Source organism: Girardinichthys multiradiatus, chromosome 17 (genome assembly GCF_021462225.1).
Source record: "Girardinichthys multiradiatus isolate DD_20200921_A chromosome 17, DD_fGirMul_XY1, whole genome shotgun sequence".
In the NCBI taxonomy this organism is placed as follows: domain Eukaryota; kingdom Metazoa; phylum Chordata; class Actinopteri; order Cyprinodontiformes; family Goodeidae; genus Girardinichthys; species Girardinichthys multiradiatus.
Genome location: NC_061809.1, coordinates 16,494,593 through 16,516,326, shown reverse-complemented (window position 1 = coordinate 16,516,326; position 21,734 = coordinate 16,494,593). Strand labels below are relative to the sequence as shown.

The window sequence follows — 21,734 nt, the reverse complement described above, 5'->3', positions numbered from 1 at the left end:
CTGCAGGTAACATGTTTGAAACCACTTCCAGTGACTAAATGTGTTCACAGCTTGCGTGCATAAAAGAAATGTCTCCACTATAAGCTGTGTGGAGTTGTGTCAGTGCATGTTTTCAAACTATTACCCAAGTAGAAGTAAAAGGTATTGTGCAGCATAACTACTCTTCGAAGTATTCAAGTAAATGTAGTTCGTGAATACCCACTTCCGGTCTGTACAGTAAAGGCTTGATTGACTGTAATTGTGCTGCAACTGTGTAGAATCTCACAGGTGGGTCTCATTAAGCTGATTATCAGCCGCTAACTGTAGGACAGCTTCTCGGTGACTTCTGCTTCTTTATTAGGAGAAACCTGAAAACTAAGGAGTTCTTCTCCCCTCTGCATCTTCCACCTTTCCTCCTGTCTCTCTGTAGCGGTGGACAGATGAGAGCAGAGGACAGTTGATAAGGAAAACCCTGTCCAGAGTTTTGTTATTTCTCTCCAGTCCCTCTGTGTCTGTAGCTTCAACTTCTCGCTCTGTTTTTCTGCGCGTAAAAACTTTGGGAAGCCCGGTCTCCTCCCTCCCTCCCTCCGTGCGTAATTCTGTGGAAGAGCTTTGCAAACTTGTGAATAAATCTCACAATTTCTGGCACCTGTTGCCGAGAGCACGGAGCACAGAACTGGACTTTATTCCTGCGGGACAACTTGGGACTGACCCGGACCCGGACCAGGTTCCACGGATCACGCTCCAGCAGCAGCTGCTGCCGCTTGGACACCCCCACCACCACCCTGCACCGCCTCATAAAAACGACCGCTTTTGTGACAAAGAGGACTTTAGACGTCGAGGAGTGAAATGAATGAAGGAAGGAAGGGTTCCAGAAAGTGACACTTGAAGGAATCTGTGCGCGTCTCGTAAAACAACGCAAAAAAACAAAAACAAACAAGAGCTGAAGCAGGATCAGCCTGAAAAACAGCGCTGAGTGTGAAGTTTCCAACCGGACACTGAGACTTTAACACCTCGGATGGTGGAAGGAAAAACTTTTTCTGCAGAGCTGATCAGCAATTCTACTCCACAGAAGAAGAGAAGGTCGGAAATGTCTTACTTCGTTAATAATGTTTGAGGAATAACGTTTAGAGGAAAAGCTGAAAGCAGAGGCGAGTCTTTCAAATGGGTGGCCAGGTATTAGTAGCGCTGGTTACTGACAATCTTAGGGTAGCATATTCTACCTCACTATCTGGGGTAATGGGTATTATAGAGAACAACAAAAGACACAGGTGTAACTAATTAACCTTTTGTCCTAAGGGCCCCAACAGTCAGTAAAGCTTTTTGCTATGGCTCACCGCCCAGGGCATCATTTTTTAGGGGGTGGTACCAGCACTTGGATACAAAGAAAAGAATTCTGTCCACTCCGTTATGAGTGGGAGCCCCATGTCTTACCAAATGTAAGACCCAGGGCCATCAGCCAGTCAAGATGACTGGCTGATGACACTGAAGTTGGTATCTGCTTCCAAGCTTCCGGCTATTTCATTGTTTTAAAGTAATCTGAACGGGACTTGGTCATCACTTAAAAACAGAAAAATGCTTATAAATAAAAATAAAAAAAATGGATTAGGGGCATATGAGGGGCTTACCATGTGTACCATTCACTTGCAAGGTGACTATAGTGGACAGGCATTCAAAGGCTGTTTTCTTGTACATGTATTGATGGTAGAGTTGCATCTATATTTAGGGACTTTAAAAAATGCTAGTGTGTCACTCCTTAAACTGCCACCTACTGGCCAAACCAGTGTAAGCTTATAAATCTATTCAAATGTGCATGGCTGGCAATCTAGCAGAAATCCTGGGCACTTACCAGTCTTTCTATAATTTAGATCCTTGTTGGTAATCGATGTTGTACCCTTAACAAGAACTAGTTCCAAATTCCCTTCCGTGAGGTTAGAGTGAATTGTTTCATGTTCATAGTTCACCACCTAAACAATCTGAGCTGAGCTCACAGCTCCAATTGGAACAGTTTTTTTCATTTATTTTATTTAGTCTGAAATAACGTTTAAAAAATATATGTAAGTCATGATGTTATTCAGTAATTGGCATATCACTTATGTTAATTATTTCTGTTCTTTGCTAACATAAATTACTAAAACAGCTGCTTACGTTTTATTTTTAATAGTCATACCAGTAGATTTCAGCTATAGTTGCCTATAATATAGTCTGAATGAAAAGAAACAGAATGCATTAAGCTGCAGCTTCCTCGTCTTATCTCTGTTGTAGGTGAACCCAGTTAGTTTTGTTTAGAGCACGTGCCTTCAGTTTATGTTAGGTTTCTTTTTTTCTGCACTGGTTTTAAGCTGTTCTTGTCTCTAAAGTTACAATCCTATATATGTTGTTACAATAAGGCTCACAGTTGACATTTTATTTGTAACCCAAACAGTACTTTTCAGATTGTAGTAGTTGGTGCCTTGATTTTATAAGGCTGAAGTACAATACATCATATTAGGACCTGCAGGTAAAGTAGTGGTGCTAATCTTCAGTTCTTATGAGGGGGGTGCTTTTGACTTTCACTAGATGCTGATACCATGAACCAGAAGGAAACGATGATACTGAAGTATCAAAAGATGCACAGGCTGAGAGTTTTTTAAAAATATGTAGCATTATTCATTTGTTGACTTGTGTCTTTTCCACCTGGCTGGACATGTAAAAAACCATTTGAAAAATACATGTTTTAAAATAATACATTTTAAAAGCTGCTCATGCCTTATGATGATAGCACATAGAGAATGAATCCTGATTAAGGTTATCTATAAGCATGTGAAATATTTAGTGAAATGGTGCGGTCTACTGAAAGTTGTTTGTTCTTAAATTCATAAAATATACCATATTTGTAAGAATGTCTGTCCAACCATAGACCCCCCCCCACCCCCTTGGGGCCCCATTTGGTGGCACCACTGCCAGAAAGTTCAGCAAGTTAAACTCTGTAGCAGTTTTTCAATGTAAATGATGGGTTTGAACTTGAACACTGACTGCATAAGTTACTCAACATGCAGTCAAGGTGAAAAAGGTTTAGCCTTTATTTTATCTGAACTTAAAGAAGAATTTATGTCCAACACTAATGTTTTCATTGTCACGGTCTCATTCCATATGACTTTGGCTCCCCTTGACAGTGGTGAAAGTCAGCCTATCTGTCTCTGTGTGTGTGTGTGTGTGTGTGTGTGTGTGTGTGTCTGCCAACCCCATCGACCTAAATGAAGGCAGCTCTCCCCGCTCTGCGGTGCAGACCAGGACTATTTTGGTCGAAATCTTGCACAAACGTTTCTCTCAGTATGGAGAAATTGCTCTGCCTTCATCTGGGCCGTGCAGGCCCTTGTTTGAAATCCAAGTCTGACTAACTGCAGCTCTGAGGGAACTCTGGACCAAGTTCACCATTCTGACAGCTATCATAAAACATACAAGTGTCTGCAGTGACTCACTCTGTGTGAAAAGCCTTCATATAACAAATGATATAACATGTTGATTTACTGCTATGCATATGAAATTTATAAATATATACTACTTTTGCAGCTGTAGATAAGCATGGTCTGAACATGGTCTGAAGCCAGAGTTGAGCATGGATATTTTCTTCAACATCAGAGATTTATTACTAAAACAGTGCCTTGCAAAAGATATAGTAACGATTTTTCTTCAAACTATTTGATTAAAATCCTCTAAACTAGTTGTTGGTAATATAGCAAAAATAAGATTTTGTAGTTTTGACAAAATAATGGGTGAGAGGCAGGGTACACCCAGGACAGATCGCCAGTCCATTGCAGGGCAACACTGCTGGAGATAGGCACCAGCTCCCCCATGACCCACTGTGGAATAAGCGGTAGAAAATGACTGACTGAGAAAATAATCATAATTTTATCATTTTTGTATTTAAAAACGGCCATGAAGGAAGAAGATTTTTTAACCATTTGTGCAATTTAAATATAATGGCTGCAAAGACATAAAATTGCCACAGTTTAACTAAATTAAGCATAAAGACATGAAACATCAAATGAATGTACAAAATTAACCAAACAATATCATATACAAAAACAAAGACTGTGAAGAGACCCTTGTTTAAATTAGAATTTAATAAATTAATAATCCACACTCTCAGAATGACTTTTAATAACCAAAATGGGACAACAAGCATTGATGGGGCGGAGATGCAAAAGAACCTAATGAAGTCTTTCACAAAAACACACACAATTTTATCAAGGGTTAAAAAAGTGTTATGACCAGAAAAAAGAAAAATTGCTTTTAAAATAGCTTTTACATCTGAGAATTTATTAGTGATAAACATAGAAACGATCCAAAAAATGTATCCTTGACAACTTTCAAAATGACTAAAGAACAACTTTGATTGTGAATGTTTTTTGTCTTGCTGCATTGTTGGAGCACCTGTTAGACCTTCTACATCTCTGGGCCATGAAGAGAGCTTTTATTTCACCATCTGACCATCCAGTAACATACAGTGGCAGTTCCAGCATAAATAGTGCTGTGGGCAACCTCCTCCTTCTGCCTCCTAACACACACGCGACTGGCAAAATCTATTCTGCACAGATCACAAACTTTTTATTAACTCATTACCAATGAACCATCAACAACTTAACTCTTCATTTTTAACATGAAGTCTTATCCTTTTTTAAAACAAACTGATACATTTTGGATCTATATGTGTGTTTCTTAGCTTCATTCTCAGGTTTTATGCTAACTTTGTCCCAAATGCTCCTCACTTAAAGTTACATTCATGTTTGGCAGAAATTAAGGCTTCTCTGCCAAACATTTTGTTTAAACTGTTTATATATATTTTCTCTATGGCACCTGTTTAGTTTAGTGTTGTAGCTGAAATAAATGGTTTATTTTGAATGGTAAATTGTAAAAGCCGTGTGTGTGTGGTTGTAGATGAGTAATAAATATATTTTATTGACCGGATTTCATTCAGAAATCTTGTTTAATATGTTGAGAATCATTTAGACAGATTTATGTGAGATGCAGCAGAAAAAGTGACTTTTTCCATCTGCTGAAACTTGTGAAACCGGATCATCTGATTTGTTTTCAGCATGCATCGGCTGCAAAGGAACCGAGAGGAAGCCGGGGTCGTCTCTGGCGGTGACGTCTCCGGTTCGCCTCGTGCTTTTCATGGTCTCAGAGTCTGATATCTTCATAAATCCCTGAGCCAGCTGACAACAGGGCTGATAAACCCTGCAAAGAGGAGAGGAAGTGCATGTCTGTGGGTGTGTTATGTGCTGGGGCCCGCTGTAACATTAGATGTGTAGATAGGGGTGGCGAAAAGTATTGCTGTCAACAAGTTAGTCATTAGAGAGAGATAATCTCTCCTCAGTCTGCATCCAAGCCAACTTCTGCTCCATCTCCTCCGTTCTTTTCATGGTGTATTTTATTAATGCTATTTGGGATTTATTCCTTCTTTTACATAGTTCAAGATAAATGCATTTGTCTGATGGTCGCTCAGCAGGAGGCAATAAAATCTGCCCCTCAGACTTTCAACCTTGACATCTTTTCCTCTAGTGAGGCTACCTGAGCGTCTCATCCCCACGGCACTCAGTAATTACGGAATGTCAGCGAGTCTGTTTGTCTCCTCTCCAGACATTTGAGAAGATGGCTTGTCTTGGGCACATATGAATCCTCAAGGTTATTCAGAAGAGCATTGGTAAATGCAATTTAACGTATTTTACATAAAACATCAGCAGAAAACTGGGAGAAGTCAGGCATGTCTGTATCTGTTAGGTCCTCTGAGCTCTAATAACCAGGTTGCACTCCCAGATGGTGATCTGTATGAAGAGGATGGCCTCTTCAGATGAAGAGCAGGTATTTAAAACACTTTAATCTGATTGGCTGAGATGCATCCTGGGAATTTTTCCCAGTGCAGGATGTGAGTGCTTATCCACTGTGTATAATGATTATTTGGCAGAGAGAGATTTTGTACACGTTATGGTAATTGCAATGGTATAATTTCATTGTGCTATTTTTATTTATTATTTTTTCAGACTTGGTATATTTAAGGGGGCAATGTGAATACTGGTGGAAAATGCAGTGTAGATTAGGTAAAGGCCTTTAGAAATAATCAGAAATGCTGTGTGATGATAGATACGGGTATAGTCCACAAATCCTCAGTCAAACCATAATAAAACAAGGACATCTAACCCTCATCTTTCTCTTCTCCTGCATGGACTGAAAGTCTTCAGTTGTGCTTCTCAACGTCTGTTTTTCTGCTTCTTGTTTGTCCTTGTCATTGAGTTTCCCATTATGAGCTTTAAGAGCTATTTTAGACTTACTGACTAAATGTCCTTTCTAAAAAAATATTTCCATTAAAAAAGTGAGGTGGTAAAAATAACTTTAACATACAGGATCTTGCAAAAGTATTTATAATCTAACTTCTTTACAGTTTGTTATTACATAACATGATATTATTTTATAGACTATGAAATAGTAAATACTCAAACAAGGATGCATGATTTCCAAAGATTTCTACAAATGTAACAAAATGTGATGTGCAAATGTAAACCTAATATCTCTAAATAAAATCTAGACCTACAATGCATCCTGATGTGGGGATGGTTTTCTTCAGCAAGGGGAATGGGTAGATGAATTGAGATAAATAAAAGGAAACCCTGGAAGAAACTTCACTATTCCCAAAGAACACAGCAGACATGTTGGGGAAAAAAGCTGTGGAGAAATTGTTGAGTTATGAAAAAAAACATCCCAAAATATGCTCGACCACCTATTCTGACAAGCCTGGCAGGGAGAGCATTAATCAGAGAAGAAACTAAGAGGTTCATGGCAGCTCTGGAGGAGCTGCACAGACACACAGCTCAGGTCTCCAGGGCAGATCCGGCGATCAGACGGCCCGCGACGTAGGAGAAGACAATTAGACGGCCAGTGACATAGGAGCCGATGATCTGACAGCCGGCAGCGGGACCAGGAGAACCCATGGTGGAGCTCAGAGGCGTGGTGTGGAAACTACTGGAAGCCAGGCGATCGATGCAGAGATCACTGGGACCTTCGGCGAGGCCGTGGAGATCGGCGGCGGAGTCGCCGAGGCACACCATGCAGAGAGTGTGCGTCTTTGCACTCCTCAGGGACAGGAACAGGAAGTGGAGACAGGTCCTCCACGAATTCCTATGGAATGGGAACCAGGGTTTGAGGCAGTTCGTCCTCGGAGCCCTCCAGGACAGGACCGGGAACAGGAGCAGGGACTGGAGGCAGTCCGTCCACGAGCCCCTCATGGACAGGAACAAAGTGTGAGGGCGGCTCGGCTTGGGACAGCTCCAGAACAGAACCAGGAACAGGATCGGGGTGTGGAGGCGGTTCATCCATGAATCCCTCCGGAACTGGAACAGGATTAGGAGTTGGAAGCAGCGGCGGTGGCTGATCAGGAGCTAAACAATGAGCTGGAAAGCCGCCTCCAGCTTCAGTGGAGAAGCAAGTGGAGGAGGGGGTAGGAGGCCTCATCATTGAAGTGGCATTTTCTTCCAGGACTCTTTGTCGCTCGGCCTCAATGATGTGGTGAATCCGAGGATCAGGGAAAAAATCTTTCCTTGCCTCGAGCCAGTCTTGGAGGCTGCCAGCTATCTCCAGCCTCCTCCATGGGGAGCAGGGAGAAGTAGCAAGGTGGGAAAACAATTTGACCAGAATCTCACCCCTCTTTAATTACCTCACCATTCCTCCCGCTTGGTCCCGTTGGCTGGTTCCTTCTGTCATAGAGTGGGTTTTCGATGGACCAAAAGGCAGGGAAGAACTCCAGAAGCTCGAGGTTTTCAGGTAAGATGAGTCTTTATTATCCATGGCAGGACACAGACAGGGTAGCCAACACACGAGATCGCACATACACATAACATGAGGAACCATGAGGGACAACGGAAACAAACGGGCTTAAATGCAAAACTGAACAGCAGGGGGAACCAATGACAAACGTTACAAGACAATCAGGGGAAAACAGAACAGGTGTGGGCTTGGGGTGCAGGGAGACAGAAAACTAAAGACTAGACCAGGTAATTTAACAAAAACACAAGCAGGTATGACATTAAGTAGCATAAAAAGTAATTGTTGAAAAAGAGCCAAAATAAGTTTTGCGTCCAGCTTACTTCAAGCTATTTAGGAGACACAGCAAACGTGTAAGAAGGTGAAGGATGAGCTTACGTGCAAAATGCTACACTGCTCAAAAAAATAAAGGGAACACTTACAACGACACAATATAACTCCAAGTAAATCAAACTTCTGTGAAATCAAACTGTCCACTTAGAAAGCAACATTGATTGACAATCAATCTCTCATGCTGTTGTGCAAATGGAATAGACAACAGGGGGAAATCTTTGGCGATTAGCAAGACACACTCAATAAAGGAGAGGTTCTGCAGGTGGGGACCACAGACCACTTCTCAGTATCGATGCTTTCTGGCTGATGTTTTGGTCACTTTTGAATGTTGGTGGTGCTTTCACACTCGTGGTAGCATGAGACGGACTCTACAACCCACACAAGTGGCTCAGGTAGTGCAGCTCATCCAGGATGGCACATCAATGCGAGCTGTGGCAAGAAGGTTTGCTGTGTCTGTCAGCGTAGTGTCCAGAGCCTGGAGGCGCTACCAGGAGACAGGCCAGTACACCAGGAGACGTGGAGGAGGCCGTAGGAGGGCAACAACCCAGCAGCAGGACCGCTACATCCGCCCCTTTGTACAGAACAAAGTATTCAATGAGAATATTTTATTCATTCAGATCTAGGATGTGTTATTTGAGTGTTCCCTTTATTTTTTTGAGCACTGTATATGTTCAGGAAACCTAACCCTGACCCCATCATCCCCTCTTGGAAAATGGTGGTAGCATCATGCAGGTATACTTAAGCAGAGAAGGCAAGTGGATCAGAGTTAGTGAGAAGATGGATTGAGCTAAACAGAGGGCGATCCTGGAAGGAAACCTGCAACATAAATAAAGTTTTAGAAAAGTGTAAAATGGGTTACACTGGATTTTATATAAAAATAGATCAAATTAATAAATGCAAACCATGCTTTTTCATTTGTTGAGCTGTACGAATTCTTAAACCATGAACCCTTTTCCTTTCAAATCACAATTATATAGTAGTTTGTGTTGGTCTATCACAAAAAAAATCCCAATAAATTACGTTTCAGTTAGCACATTTAAACACCGTTTTCACTGCCCAAAAAAGCAAGAAAATATTAAATTAAAGTTAAAACTCAGACTGAAGTAGTCATGAAAGGTAAATATATTTGGGAAAATTAGCAGACTGGGAATGCCAAATTAAACAGAAAAGTATTAGTGGCCTTAATTTGTTTTTTTAATTTTTTTAAGCAAGCAGACAGTAAGCCTGGCGGAGGGGGGATGCAGAGAGGTCTCCTGAGCTGTGACTCAAACCCGGGACAGCTGCGTAGAAGACTGAAGCCTCTGCAAATGGGTCGCCTGCTCTAAGCTACTCTATCCGCTCTGCCCCAAATCAGAAAGTTTTGACCAAGAGTTAAAGTTTGTATGTGAAGAGGAGAATGTGAATACTTTTGCAAGGCACTGAGCAGCAGCACTCTATTAGGGTGGGGTGCTCTGTTTCCCATATTTTTGTCAGGTTTGAAACCATGAGATATGCAGTCCAACTTCTTAATTTGAAAAAAATAATTTCAGCTAAATGAATTCTCAAACCCATAAACCTGTAACAAAACTCACCAGCTTTTTGTAAAACATATTTATTATTCTGATTGTTCTTGTATTTTTGTTGCTTTTCCTCTACAAAACCAGTTTACTTAAAGATGAGAATGAAACTACAGCAGCAGCAGCATTTGACCATAGATGGCCTCACTCTGAAAAAATAAGTATACAAGTCTCTGTATCATCGCATATTTTCCATTGAAAGAAGATCTTGCCTCTGGCTACAGTTTAACGTGGAGCAGAAAAATAAAGTTGTATTATTAGTATAAACATTGAATGTTTTTTTTGCAGATAATTGTTTTGTGTTCTGTTCGTTCTTAGAATCACTAAAATACCTCTGCTACTCTTTGTTGCAATATAAAATAAGCTGATGACTGAAGTCAGAAGCACCAGTCTCCTCTGAAGCTGCTCTGACTCTGTGTGTGCTGACAGTGCACTGCGGTCATCATTATGGCCAAACTCTGTGTATTTCTGCATGTATCTGTGTGCTCAAAACCGACTGTGTTTGACCACACAGGCTTGTGCTTGTCAGTGTTTGTGTGTGTGTGTTTTGGATCGGTGGCGGCAACGGTTAGCAGCTATATCCTACCAGCTTCCTGGGCTAATAGTAAAAGTGGTTTATTGGACACTTTATAGCCCCTGAAACCTTTTAAAAATCCGGTGGCTGGTGTGGAGGTGACAGTCAAAGACCAAAGAGCCACAAGGCAGGTCAGTATGAAAACCCCTGCATCCATGACTCCAAGTAGGAGGGAAAATGCTTCTTCTCACTGCTGATGTTTTTATGGAATTGCATCTCCACGGCTGGGGAACTTTTTGGAATTTAAACAGTGTGACAGGCTGCACAAACTGGGCCAGTTACAGTAAATCTACCGTCTAAACATTTCACAACACAGAATGCCTTTCTCTGCTGCTGCAGCCTCTTACTTTTACTCATTTTCCTGTCCGCTGCACTGATCCAGAGCTGATAAAACTATCAACAGCACACCTGCAGCAGGGTTTAATGTCATGTGAGGACGTTGATTAACAAACAGAAATGATAATTTTTAGAGCATGATCACTACAATAAGCTTTCACTACTGACTTAATTGTTGGACTTATTTGCTCCAATAACTAATTTTTCTTTTAGTAGATTCTTTATTTAAAGCTCATTAGTAGTATGGCTCTATCAGCTATTACATAAAACTACTTCTACCCATGCACTGTTAATCTTTCAAATCTTTCTAAGCAATATTTTGGTCAGGAAAATAGAATTACTTAAAATGATTTAAGTTTTGCAAGTTTAAGAACTTAATTAAAAAAGTAAAAAACTAATATTATTTAGATACATTTCGCAATGTTTTTCAAGCCTAATTTAAGAACGGATTGTAAATACAGAAATGTCAGCCTACCGGGAAATTGTCCTTGCACCGTACAGTGTTTTCACAAATCCTTAGCAGGGTTTTCTTTGCATTAATTACTGCATTAATGCAGCGTGATATGGAGGAGATCAGCCTGTGGTTCTGCTGAGGTCTTAAGGAAACTCAGGTTTCCTCAAACCTTGGGCTCATCTGCATTATAGGCTCTGGTTTCTCTGGTTTTTCTTCCACTTAACAATACTCCACAATTATACCATGGTCACTTAAAACAGGTATTGGTACTTGTGGCAGTGCAGACAGGTGCCAATTCCTCCTGGGCAATAAAATCAGCATCTCCATAAAGATTGTCAGCAGAGTGAAGCATGAAATGCTCTTAACAATTCTGGTAGATGGCTGCGTTGACTTTGGACTCGATGAAACTCAGTGTACCAACACCAAGAGATTGAATAGTTCCTCGAATTATCGCTGACTGGAAACTCAAGGCTTTAAATGAACCATGTGGATTGTCCTTTTTTAACTACAGTTCTTTCTTCTACTCAACTTTCCATTACTATGCTTGGATACAGCATTCTTTAGTGATAGCTGTTTGTGATTTACCTTCCTTATGTAGGGTGTCAGTGACTGCTGTCAAGTATGCAGTATTTCCCACTATTTATTGGCCTTATGTAATGTTTTTATTCTTGAGTAATTTAATTATAAGTTTTAACTTTCTGTAAGCCATACTCATCAAAACCACCACATATATATCACTCTGTGTGTACTGAATTTATAGGTTTCACTTTTTTTAATTGAATTCCAAAATGTAATTATATTTTCAAAGATCTATTAAGATTTACATGTAGATGGAAAATGTTTTTTGTTTGTTTTCATTGCAAAGCTGGATCCATCTGGCCTTTATATTGATATTTAACATGGGTTCTTCCTTGTTTCAAAAACAAGTTAATGTGAGGTAGGGTCCCAATGGATAAAAGCACAAAACCTTTCAAAATTGGAAAAAACAACTATTTCTTTGAACCTTTAATAAAACAATTAAACAAAGTCTTAGAAGTTATAATGTTCTTGTATTTGTCAAGAAGGTACAGATAATGTGCATGAAGTTGCTTATTTTAGTTATTTAGTATTGGGTTTCCACCATTATCCTTTTCTTTCTTTTGGATTTGAACACACGATCATTAAAAAGGACCCACAAACAGGTCTGGCTGCTGACTTTTCAGATGACATGGGCATAGTTGGCTCTACAAATACACCATTAAAGATAATTGTTGTGTTAGTACATTTGTTGATCAGAATAAGCCATCAATGACCCTGTTTTCCTGGCAGCAGTCATACCTTTTAGACTGGCATGATAATGGACTGATTTTAACCACTAACAGGAAAGTGAAATGCAGCTATTGACTGCATCTTTTCAGTCTTTGTAGGTTTGTGTGTTTTCTGGACAAAAAGTAACTAAAAGAAAAGAAAGGTTTTGGTGAAGAGAGACATGGTGGTCAGTCAGATGAGAAGAAACGCTGCCTCTTACTGGACACTGTTTGCTACTACGGTAGATCAAAGTAGCCCAGTCCTTCACTTTCAATCTCGTGGTTCTTTGGTGCCATGGAACAAAAGTGTATGTTAAAACATTTAGTTTATTTGCTCATCATCTCTAAGGTGGACGAACATAATGGTGCATAATATTATTTCTGTAGAAGCTACAAAAAGCAGAAAAATGGCGACTTTCAAGCAAGCTCATTCGCATCAAGATACACTTTTTAAAATATTTTCTCTTCCTGTGTCAGGCATGGTTTTCTACAGTGCCTTGAGAAAGCATTTATACTCTGAACTTTTCCATATTTATTTGCACATTACAACCACAAAATTCTATGTAATGTTTGGGGGGATTTTATATGATAGAACATAAAAATAACAGACTTGTGAAGTGGAAGGAGTATGATAAATTAATTTGAAAGTGGCCCCTTCCTCTTTGAGAAATGGCTCACGCTCAGTCAGATTGGATGGAGATCATGTGTGAACATCAATTTTAAAGGATTCTCGATTGGCTTTAGGTCTGGCTGATCTAAAACATGAATATCATTGGACTCTAACCCTTCCACTACAGGTTTTCTTCCAATATTGTCAGGTATTTAGCTCTATCCATCTTCTCCTTTTCGATCCCTGCTGAATAATAGCATCCCCACAGCATGATGCTGCCACCACCTTGTTTCAGTGATGTCGTTTTTAGGTTAATGTGCACAGTTTTCTGCCACATGGTTTTGCATGTAGGCCAAAAAGTTTAGTTTTGGTCTCATCTGAGCAGAGCACCTTCATCCACATGTTTCCTGTGTACTGGAGGCATACCTGTCGGTTTGTTGAACTGGCTTTCATTAAGGGGTATCAGAGTAAAGGGTTCTGAATACAAATGCATGCCACACTTTTCTGAAAATCACAGTGAAATACTTTTAAGTCTGATTATAATGTGACAAAAGACCTTTAAGGGGTTTGACTACAATTGCAGGACACTGTACATCACTTCTATTTTCTTTTCTTTTTCTGTGTGTTTCTGTGTCAGAGTAGTTTTAATATGAGATTCTCAGCACCCAGGTGCTCTTTCTAGATAATTACAGTGTTTTTTTTTTTTTCTGTAGACAGTCTTGGAACCAAAGCAATACCCTGTCTGTCAACACACACATACTGTGCTGAGTGGGAAGGGGGAGAAGGAGGATCAAATTAAAATGTATTCCCTCTATCTTATTTCTGAACCCCTCCCTGGCTCTCATCCTTTGAATTTTCAATCCGTCATGCTGTTCTCCATCCTGTTCGCTCTCACCTTTTTTATTTCCTCAGCATTCCTTTTTCCCCTTTTTTATTTCCTCCCCAGTCTGCCTGTCTTCCATGAGTCCCATGCTCCTGGCTGCTTTTTGAGCCCTGAAAAAGGAAAAGCACAACATTAGTCAGTCATCTGGCAGGAAAAATCAGAAGCAGCAGACAACATTGATTTACACACAAACAGGCATGGACATGCACATCCTTTTTCTTACAGAACACATCCATCAGTGATTGGCCGAATTGATTTATTAGGGAGCGTGGCTGAGGGTGTCTGCAGAGTGGACGGAGAGGAGCAGGGCTCTGCATTAGTTTAAGAGGGAGAACACTGACTCTTTGCCAGATTAGCTTTTTAGATAACAAGAAGACTGCTTTACCTCGGTTTGCCTAGTTTCCTTAAGGCTTTATGACTCTAGTGGTAGTAACCGTTGACAGTGAGGATGGACTGCAGGTAATTAAGGAGATGGTGCCCTAATGTTAAGTGTGCAATCTCAAATAAGAAAAACATCTCTGTTGATTCACACTGTTGGCTAAAAATGCAATGTGGTCTCTGTTTGAGTGCATTAATAAAATGCAGAGTAAAAACATCAGGTGGGTGCACGATAACCACAATTACATCGTTTCTTGCTGGCCATGGTTCTGTCAATATTAAGACACACGGTGATGTCAGCAAAACATAGGCAGCAATTTGGAAAACCATCTTTCTACACAGTCATCAGGACTGTTTAAAAAAAGTATTTAATATACTAATTCATGAATAAAATGTGTCCCATCATAAGTTATTCCCCTAGTAAGATTTTTTTTATCCTTATCTTTATAATTTCTTTTTTTCCAAGCAGAGTTTACCTCCTTTCCAGTTTAGGTGTCAAGATGAGGTCTTGCAGTAATAGTAAATGCAGACAGAGGGCGCTACATCACTGAAGCTCTTTAGTGTTGGAGTGGACATTTTAGGCGGAGAGCTACAGCACATAAAGGACAGGAGTGAGAAGGAAAGATGGAATGTATAAAGAGGAAAAACTGTAGCAATGTTTGGAGTTGGGACATTTTAAACAAGTGTAACATTTCTCTTTTTCTATTTTGACATCTGCTTTGGCTGCTTTAATTTGCTTAAATTAACAGCACAGGTCCTCTGCTTGTGTTTCTCCCAAACAACTCTCCCTCCCCCTTCACATCTCATGGTTGAATCCAGGCCATTTGAGCTCTTTCCAGCAGGCCACTACCATTAGTGACCAGCAGGGGAAGCGTATTTCTCAGCATGCAGCTGGGGACAGGTGAGCTGATTTAACAGTGTGCACCTGCAAGGAGCTTCAGTTTCCGGATGATCACATGACATTGTCAGGAAAGTGTTTGCCCACTTTCAGACATAGATAACCCGAGTAAACACAAAAATGTTGTTTTCAAATGATTTTATTTATAGAGCCTGTCTGATGATATGAAGTAGTCTAGAAGATCTCAAAGAGCAATGCATCATGCCCTGATCTAAACAAACTCAAGAACAGAAAATAAACACAGTGGAAAAGCTTAAAACAACCTCAATCTCTAAAATGTAATGAAGGTTCAATGTAACGGTATTTAATGAACCTTTAAACTGTTCTCATGTTTGCATTGAATGTTCATTCATCTCAGGACCCTAGATCTTATCACAGAAGGTAAGAGCTCCAGGTGGCAGTTCGGTGAATGTAAGATGTCTTTTGCATCATGTTGTGAACTGTTTGACTGTGTAGTAATAGTCTATGCAATTATGGCTGTGTCATCAGTATTTAAGGAACGAAGTCATGAAATGAATGATGTAGTTGTTGGTGTATAATACGTACTGAAAAGGGAGAGGTGCAATTGAGGGGTGACAACAGGAAGCAAGTTGAGCAAATGCAGAATGGGAATGAGTTTCTAGGACACTGCCACCAACACTGACTTAATAATTAACGTATTATCCACAGTATGACTATAATGCAGTAGGGTCTGAACGTGCAATCCAATTCTTAAGACTGACTCATTGAAATGCATATAGTTAAACCACTTCTAAACCTCTTTTTTAAAATATGAACTGGGCATTTTTAGGTCAAAGCTTTATGCCTACAATCAGTTGAAATAAATTGGTGAAAAGTATAAAAAAAAGAGTTTTGCTTTAATTTTAAAAATGACAAAAGATGTTCTGCTGTAGCCACAGTAACAGTCCAGCCAGCAAACTATGACTCATCAAAAGTATGCACTTCTTTCTCCATCTTTGGTTTTTTGTTTCTGTCAACAATTCTCCTCCCCCCTTTATTTCCAACCCTTCCCCTCCTTCACCACTTTCTGCACCCCATCCTCCACCCCTTTCCTCATCACTGGATACAGACAAACACCCTCAAATGCCCCTTTGGCTCATCTTTAGCCCTGCCCAACCCTCTCTGGGCGATGTGCCCAGAGAGAGGCAACATGAGCTGGGCAAGGAGCCCCAGGCAGAGCCCCACAGCAACAACAACACCCTGAAAAGAAACGCTAAGGGAAGAGAGGAGAAAAAGCAAGAAATGATACAAGGATGGGAGATGAGGAAAGGGTAAAGAGAGGGTAGAGGACTGAAGATTAGCATTAAAGGAGGATGAAGAGATAAGAGGAGGCAAGAGTAGGAGAGACATGCAGCGGAGGAGGGGAGACAAAAGGAGATTAGAAAAATAGATAGATCAATAGATGGAGAGGTACAGATAGAATCAGAAGAAGAAAGACACAGAGCAAAAGAAAAATGTGTGAAGCAGAGAGGGAAAAGAGAAGGAGCTGGGCAGACAGCCAGCTTTCCCCCAAGAGAGAGGTCACAGCAGCGGACATGTCTCTGGAGAGCAGCAGTGGGTGTGTTCATGTGTGTGTGTGTGCACACACTGTTTGTTGTTAGTGTGGTTTGTGTGAACGACAGTGGCGAGAGAAGAATTCAGAGGAGGTGGAAAAGGAGAGCAGTGGAGCACAGAGAGGAATAGTGGAAGATTTGTTTAAGATCTAGTCTGAAATATGACCTTGGACTATAGAAACTGTATAAATCCTGCATATATCTATGTGTTTACATGTGTCATGCAACAGTTTTAAAGGATGAGGCTTACTTTAGTCAATTTTATTTTAAACCAACATATTCTCACCATGTTATCCAATGCTGTAAAGCTGAACTTAGCAAAATTAATGTTTTACAACTGTTTACATGTGCAATGTGCTGTCTCTTCTTTTAGATTTTAGTATTGGGTCTAAGCATTTAGATGCTAGATTCAATTCAATTCAAAAATACCTTATTAATCCCATAGGAAAATTAAATGTTGTTATAGCTCATATTATGAAGGTTTCCTCAAAGAGCCGTTGTAGATGCTGATGGCTGTGGGCAGGAAGGATCTCCTGTAGCGCTCCGTCTTACAGCAGATCTAAAGAAGCATCTGACTGAAGATACTCTGTTGTTGTAGGACAGTCTCATGAAGAGGATGCTCAGGGTTCTCCATAATGTTCTTCATTTTATGAAGAATCCGTCTTTCCACAATGATCTCCAGAGGTTCCAGAAGAGTCCCCAGAACAGAGCCAGCCTTCTTTATCAACTTGTTTAGCTTTTTTAAGTCCCTGGCTCTGATGCTGCTTCCCCAGCAGATGATGGCAGAAGAGATCACACTCTCCACAACAGACTTATAGAAGATATGCAGCATCTTGCTGCAAACACCAAAGGACCTAAGCTTCCTCAAGAAGTACAGTCTGTTCTGTCCCTTCTTGTAGATGGCTTCACAGTTGCATCTCCACTCTAGTCTGTTGTCCAGGTGAACACCGAGGTATTTATACTCCTCGACCACCTCCACTTCTTCTCCCATGATAGAAAGTTTGTGACTTATTCCTGTTTCTCTTAAAATCTACAATCATCTCCTTTGTTTTAGTCACGTTCAAAATGAGATGATTGTTTCCACACCATGCCACAAAGCGGTCCACCACCTTCCTGTACTCAGCTTCTTGTCCATCTCTGATCCACCCCACGACCGCAAAATCATCCCAGTATTTCTGCAGATGACAGGAGTCTGTCTTGTACTGGAAGTCTGAGGTGTACAGAGTGAAAAGGAATGGTGAGAGTACAGTCCCCTGTGGTGCTCCTGTGCTGCTGACTACCTGGTTAGACTCATAACCCTTCAGTCTCACAAACTGTGGTCTGTTTGTCAGGTAGTCTTTGATCCAGGAGATTGTTGAGGCCTCAACCTGAGTCTTCTGGAGTTTCTGACAAAGCAAATCAGGTTCAATTGTGTTAAATGTTCTGGAGAAATCAAAGAACATGATCCTCACGGTGCTGCTGGCTGTGTCCAGATGACCGTGGGTTTGTTGAAGCAGGTGTATGATGGCATCTTCAACTCCAACTCCACAGCGATAAGCAAACTGAAAGGGGTCCTGATCTGACCAAAAGTATTAATTCCTCCAAAACGTTTACATTTGTCACCTTGCAACAGTAAACTTAATGTGTTTTATGGACATTTTATATGATATACCAACACAAAGTGATGCATGTTTCTTTTAAAGATCTCTACAAAGATCTGAAGTGTTTCATGCATTACTTGTAGAACCATGTTTTGTTGCAATTACAGCTGCAAATCTTTTGGTATGTGTCTCCTTCAGAGTTGCACATCTAAAAACAAGAAGATTTTTGCCGATTTATCTTAAAATTTGTTCCAACTCGGTCTGGCTGGATGGAGCATTTCTGTGAACAGCAGTTTTTAAGAGCTGACAAACTCTCCGCTGGATTTAGATCTGGATTTTGACAGAACCATTCTAATTTACAAATTGGCTTTGACTCCATTGTTGCTTTGGCTGATTGTTTTACCATATTGTCCTGCTTGCAGGTGAACCTCTAACAGGATTATCCTGTTTTTGCTCCAACTGTTTTCCTATTAGTTCTGACCAGCTTTCTTGTCCCTACTGAAGAAAAGCATCCCCGCAGTATGATGCTGCCCCTCACATGGTTCACTGTTTGAAAGATTGTGTTCAGCATTGGTTTTCCACTTCACACTGCGTTTTGCATTTGGGCTACAGAATAAAAATGTGGTCTCAACTGACCAGAGCACATTCTTTTACATATTTGCTGTGTTTCTTGTGACAAATTGCAACCACGACTTCTTGTGAGTTCTGTGTTGCTCTTACATTAGACCAGAGTTTGTTTAGTAGGTGTAGCAACAGCTTGTCCCACTGCAATATGAATCTCTGCAGCTCCTTCAGAGTTACGTTGGGTAAAGTTTTGTGTTTGTGTGGGTGGGTGTGTGTGTGTTTGGTAGTTGTTGGATGAAATCAGTCAGCAGTGTGTTTCTGGCTCCCCAAAGCAAAGTTGTATGCATGCAAGATGTTTTCTGCTTCTAAAAATGCAAATAGTTAGAAAAAATGTAATGCAAAAGTGTTTATCCTGCAAGTCAGCATTTTTCGTCTTGTGTTTTTTATATTATGGAGGGCGCTTGTTAATCTGTGACATCTATGCAAGTACATAGTTTACACTCATTATCTAAATGCAAGGATACGGCAAGTCATTGAACGCTATCTGTGTGTCAATACCACTATCTCGAGGCCATAGGATTACATGACCTTGCATGCCACATGTGCTGTAATTCTGTCTCACATGCTTGCAGTCCAACACAAAGCCCCATGAAAAATCCTGTGGGCCTATTTGAGGCTCCTGCATTGGTCATGGAGGGCTTGAAGAAATGAGGAGGAAGAAGACACTAGAAGATGTTCAAGAAAAAATTCCATCCATCTATCCATCATCTATACCCACTTATCCTTGCAGGATCACGGGGGGGGGGGGGGGCATTGTACACCTTGCCTATCCGTCACAGGATAAATATCCATGCACACACACACACACCTAAGGACAATTTAGACAGACCAGTTAACCAAACCGTCATGATTTTGGACTGTGGAAGGAAGCCAGAGTACCCGCAGAGAACCCACACATGTAAGAGGAGAACATGCAAACTCCATGCAGAAAGACTCAAGGCCAAGATTAGACCCTAGGACCTTCTTGCTGTAAGACAACATTTCAAACAACTGCTCTGCCATGCACCCCTGGAAAAAAATGTAGAGGGTAATAAAATTAGATAAAAATAAATTTGTACATTGTGAACATGGTCTAGCTGTGTTGAAAGGATTATATGTGAGTAAACAAAAATTGTCAATGATGTTATACATATTGACCTCATTTGAATTCTTGACTATCTCAGCTAACATCAGGTTTGAATTGAGACCATATTGGTTCAGGCAAAGTCTTTTAATGTAGTTCAGACAGAAATATGCAGTCATGCGTTTATAAAAGCTGCACATGCATGGCATATAAATGCTTCTATGCTATGCTACATTCAGGGTTTGTTTTTTGCTAATTATATCTGTATACAAAGGACAAACATGTTTGTCAAAATAACACTAAGTGCAACCATAATATGTGATTAAAATATTTGGTTTACAACATGGAATAGGATTCTAATGTCAGTAAGGAGCAGTCCCTAGTCCTTGGAACAAGCATCCCAAACTTACTGCCCAAGGGCAAGAAAAGCTTCCAAGCTCTCTATTAATCCCTTACTTTCTGAAATTTACAAATAAAAGCCAACAAAGGGTTGACTAATATATTTGACCATACATTTACTGAATTTGGCTTTTAACTAAGAAAATTGGTTAAAGTGACAAGCGAAAAAGTTGGCTGAAAAAAAATCCATACCCTGTTACTAAACAAGTAATATTAGTGTTAAAATGATCCATCCATTATTCTTATACCATTCTTGGTTCAACAGGATCATCCAGCGATCATCCATTGATCGCTGGACTAGTGACCTGTCCAGAGTGTGGACAGGTCACTAGTCCATCACAGGGCAACATAACCATGCATACACACTTACACCTAAGGTCAATCAAAAGTGGCCATTTATGCATGTTTTTTGGGTTGCGATAAGAACCGAATTTTATTGATTCATATATCAATGAATTTTTTGACAATACTTCATTTGGATTAGTCTCAATTAAATATTACTTCTCTAAACTGACTTTTTTAGTTTTTTCTTAGTCAGAGTGGATGTTAATCATTGGCCAGCTAGTGCTAGCACTAGCTTGAGCTAACCACTTAGCAGGTAAAAGTCTAATGTTGTTGGGTGAACAGACTCATTCTCTATTGTAAACTAAAGGTATAAACAGAAGCCACTGATACTATTATTACTTATTATTTTTCAATATTTCTCTTACTTTGTCCTGTGAAAATTGTTCAGAAAAGTCTGGTCTGGGTGTTGTAGGGTTCAAAAAGAAAGTCTGTCCTGAGGTTTTCAACAAGATGGTAACATGTAAACATTTTGTCATTGTTTACACTAATATACAGTAATTTCATGTTTACACACAGTAGAAAAAAGTTTTAATAAATCTATTAGTTCAGCTGCATGGAAGTGTATTTTCCCAGTTCTGTATGTGGCTCCTTGCTTGTTGAAATGAATGTGTCACTGTGAAATAACATATTTCTCACCCCACCTTAAAATCTTCCAAGTGGCCAAATATAACCACATTTAGTGCTGGTGTGAGGACACACTTTTTTTCCCAACTCATGTTGCAGCTTAGCAGTATTAGAATGTACATTAATGACAAAATCTGAGGTAAATCCAAGAAGGTAGCTGCATAAAGTTGGGGCCATGAAGACTGGCTACTGATTCCCCTCATGAGTCATCTTTCTTCCATAACAACAAAAAACTTACAATTTTCCTTCAACAACTGCATGACCATGAGGGAAAGAGAATTGTGATGTTTTGTGTTTATGTAAGGAATTGTGGGAATTTTCAGTAGAGTCTAAACACTTGTACTCGAGTATGTCCGAGCTTTATACATTTGGGCTTGGACAATCTGTTTTAAACACTTGTGTGTGTGTGTGTGTGTGTGTGTGTGTGTGTGTGTGTATACCCTGAGCCCAAGTGAGAACCGG

At 40.2% G+C, this 21,734-nt stretch overlaps 1 protein-coding gene across 2 annotated transcripts in view; it reads left to right on the top strand.

The window, feature by feature from the left end:
• Positions 1-210: 210 nt before the first annotated feature.
• Positions 211-21,734, top strand: part of wnt5b (wingless-type MMTV integration site family, member 5b) — a 112,107-nt gene continuing 90,583 nt past the window's right edge. The window contains exon 1 of one of the 2 annotated variants that reach the window (XM_047390257.1): positions 211-1,062. The gene's annotated coding sequence lies outside the window, so the exon portion shown is untranslated. Of the gene's footprint in view, positions 1,063-7,465; positions 7,777-21,734 lie in introns of those variants that run through there. The other variant, XM_047390259.1, reaches the window with a different exon arrangement.